Below are 4,451 nucleotides of genomic sequence, written 5' to 3' on the forward strand. Positions count from 1 at the left end.
GTATACAAAAAGTGGCGGCTAGGCTAGTACTGAACAGAACCTAGGCATGGATAGAGGATTGCAATATTTTGTCTCCTCTCCAGGTGGGTTTTCGTGCATGTACTAGCACCATAAACCAGGTGTACAGGTTTATTATGATATATTGGCATATTGTAGAACTTAGGGGAGGTACAATATACGCAGCATTTGTCAACCTTAAGTCAGCTTTTGATCTTGTTCCCCGCATTAAGATGTGGCGAATCTTTATGGCATTGGGTATGCCACAAGATCTTCTGGCATTCTTGATTAAGTTACATAATGCCAATTATGCGCAGGTGAGATGGGATATGCAGAGAAGTACTACTAAAAAGTTCCCTGTTGAGAAGGGCGTCAGGCAAGGGTGCGTCTTAGCACCAACTCTCTTCTCATTATATATTAACGGGGTAGTGCAATATTTTGAAAATGATCCCACGGATGCTCCATCATTAGCCGGGATGAAGATCCCGTTGCTCATATTTGCAGATGATACCCTTATAATTTCAAAGACTCAAAAGGGCCTTTAGTGTGCCCTCTCAAGATTCGAGGAGTTCTGTCAGGACCATGACCTCATAGTTAATGTAGATAAAACAAAATACATGGTCCTACACAAAACCAGGACTATTAAGGGTAGGGTCATGATAAAGGAAGGTACCCTGGAACAAACAGAGGTTTTTACTTATTTAGGGTTAACCATTGGTAATAAATTGAGTTGGAAGCCTCAAATAGATTTGCTCATAGCCAAGCATGCCCAACTATCAGGAGCCTTGCTAAAGGAACACCGATTATCACACACCAAACCTATTGTTCCAGCATTACAAATGTATTCCTCAAAGATTAATGTCTCAATATTGTATGGTGCTGAATTGTGGGGTTATGCCAATATAGATTTATTGGTAATAGTGCAAAATAAATTTCTTAGATCATTGATTGGCCTCCCGCAATCCACCCCATTGTTGCCCTCGTTTTTAGATCTGGGCTGCTTCTCTATTGAGGATGTGGCTCATTTTCGGCCTGTGGCCTATTGGAGAAGGCTATGGGTTACACCAGAGCTCTCGCACTATGCCCAAGCCATAATGGAAGTTAGGGAGGCTGATGGTATGAGCAAAATCATGTGGCTAAAACGGGTAAAGACCACTCTTTGTGATATGGGGATAACACGTTTATGGGCATCCCCAGTTGATAATGTATTTCCATCAAAAACTTAATTTAAGGCAGCATATTGGAATATGTTGGTTACGAGGCGATTTGCTGCATTAATGTGCCCCTCTCTGACCAGAGACTTTCTTGAGTTCAAACATTAAGTGAAATATGAAGGGTACTGGGATCTGATCACTACCCCTAAAGATAGGAAACTGTATCACCAGTTTAGGGTGGGTTCACTCCCTACTAATGTATTTACCAGCAACTGGTGTACCTCAATTAGTGGCAATTGTTCATTTTGTCCGAATCCAAGCAAATCATTGGCACATATTTTGTTCGCCTGTCCAGCCTATAGAAAACCTAGGCTTAGATGTTTGAAACCGGTATGTCTGAATATGGGGACCAGATCAATTAGCGAGGCATTCAGGATTTTAAAAACGTCCACTGAAGAGTATATTGTGATTGCCGTCGCTAAGTTTCTGGGCTGGGCATGGGTGATTCATTCAAAGGGGAAGACCTGCTAGTGAATATATTAGGTACTATAATTTTTTTTTCCCTGGAAGATTGCCCATGTATATGTATTTTTTAATCTGTTGTCAAAATGAACTAAATTTGATTGCACATGAATTAAGGACTAGGGTCATTACAGGAAGCAGCCCTCTTGTGGTGAACTTTTTAGCTGGTATGATATTTTAGTTGTTTTTAGGTATTTATTGTATATCAAGTCTTTTTAAAAAATTAATTTATTAAAATTTCTGAAAAACACCAGTATTTTTAATTTGGTTATTTTTATATATATATATATATATATATATATATATATATATATATATATATATATGAACAGGAAAGTCAACACCTTGAGGAATTGGAAGGACGACAGCGGACCCAAATTTTGAAGGTGCAAATTTTTTATTCGTGCAAGTAACCCCGCACCTTAGCCATGATGCGTTTTGGGCCCCCTTGGCCCTTGATCACATGACACGCTATGGAGTGATGTTCATGAATTTAAAGAGACAGTGCAAGTTGCAATTGACAACGTCATCATAGACATAGACAAAATATAATGTCAAGCAGCTCGTCATTTGCTTAAAAACATCAATAAATAATGCTTTTAAAAGTGCAACAACCTATTTACACAAATCAATGGTAAAATTAATAAAGGTAAGAGTCATCAAAGTTACTGCTAAAATAGCAATTTAAAACCGTGTTTGACACTAACTCATGTGTAAATAACATACCTTCTGTGGTTGTTGCTGGGAATAATTGTAAAATACATTTGCTACAGATGAATAATTTGATAGATATTCCTCAGTAAATTTAATCAGAAGCAAAGACACTGCTAATTACTAAAAAATGATATCAAAGGCAACGTGCAAAGCTGTGCAAAACAATAATACAAGAAAAACCTGTGCAAACCGCAAATGTGCTAACAATATACAAGCCACTATTTAAAAAACAATAAATAGTAAAATGCTTATATAAAATAATTCAGTGTTGAGTACAATTGATTATAACAATAAAATCAATTTATCAAAAAGTTGAAAAACCAGAACATTCATTACGTATTTGCTAATACAATAGACAAATATCAAATACGTTACTTGAAATTCATTTTAGACAAAAAAAAAAGCCTGGAAGACAGATTTGACAATGATCTATAAACAAGTATATAGATCCTCCCATGCATTCAACCCATTTGGATGTTTACTATCAAGGTTGAGAATGTAATGGGTTTCTAATTTACGGAGGATCCCTTCCCTGTCGTCACCCCTTCTTAGGGGCATGACTGCATCTACCACATAGTATTGTAGTAGTTGAAGGTCTCTATTGTGGTAGTCATTAAAATGTCTTGCGACAGGATAAGCTTCATCACAGTGCGTGATGGCCCTCGTGTGCTGTAGTACTCTCTTGTGGACAGGAAGTTTAGTGCTTCCTATGTACCTAAGTCCACATGGGCACTCTAAGACGTAAATCGCAAATTCAGTCTTACAAGTTAAATATTTTGAAATGGAAATCTGTCTATCTGAAAACGGGGAAGTGTAAGATTTTTTGTTAACCCCATGTTTACAGGCTTTGCTCGTCATGCATTTATAGAAGCCTGTACGGCTACTCAGCCAGTCGGTCTTAGCCAAGACCTCCGGGCTGCTACTAACCAGGCTATTCTGCATTGATCCTGCCTTTCTATAAGTGATGGTCAGTGACTTTAAGGACCCCATTTTTAGCACTGGATCATTCTGAATTAGTGCCCAGTGTTTACCCATGACTTTTCTAATTGCCTGGTGTTGTTTACTGTAAGTGACTATTTGGCGAATAGTGCTGTCTTCAGTCACTGGCTGATTACTTTGTCTCTTGGTCTTTGTGATTAAAGCTTCATTTCTAGGTAAGGCCCGTGTGCGCTTAATAGCTGCCATGATGGTTTTATCACTGTAGCCCCTCGCTAGGAAGCGCAGTCGGCAAGCCGATTGTGCTTCCTCCATATCTTGTACTCGGCTGCAAATGCGTTTGATACACAGCATCTCCCCGTAGGGGATGCTGTGGATCAAATGGCGATGATGGTGGCTGGTCGCATGCAGTAGTGTATTACCTGCCGTGGCCTTACGATGCAATCTAGTTTGTATTGTTTGGTGGTCAATAAAAACTTCAACATCTAGAAAGTTCACTGTGGACTTACTCACATTGGAGGTAAATTTAAGATTTAAAGAGTTGACATTCAGATTGTCAATAAATACATTATCCAAACTCTCCTCCCCTCTCCAAATCAAAAACAGATCATCTATGTATCTGTATATGCATACAACATTGTTGTGCATAATTTCGGCAAACTGGAGTCTGAGAACCTGCCTCTCCCACAGTCCCATATGCAAACAAGCATAACTGGGGGAGAAGCAGGAACCCATCGCCACTCCTCTGGTCTGCTGAAAGCACATTTGCTGAAACATAAAGAAATTGTTATACAGACACATTTCAATCATGTTTACAATCATATTGTTGTGGGCATGGCAATGTAATGGCCGATTATCCAAAAAGTGTTTCACAGCTTTGAGGCCGTCAACATGATTGATGCTAGTATATAGCGAAGTCACATCTAACGTGATAAGTAAGTAGTCCTCCTGCCATGTAATGTCTTTTAATTTCCTGAGGAAATCTCCAGTGTCTTGAATAAAAGTGGGTAAACTGGTCATGTGTTCCTGAAGGAAAAAGTCAATATATTTGGAAGTATTCTCTAGCAGGCTACCACAGGCTGAGATGATGGGCCTGCCCGGAGGGTTCAATGGGTGTTTGTGTATTTT

This window comes from Lissotriton helveticus, chromosome 4_1 (assembly GCF_964261635.1).
Source record: "Lissotriton helveticus chromosome 4_1, aLisHel1.1, whole genome shotgun sequence".
Taxonomy (NCBI): Eukaryota; Metazoa; Chordata; class Amphibia; order Caudata; family Salamandridae; genus Lissotriton; species Lissotriton helveticus.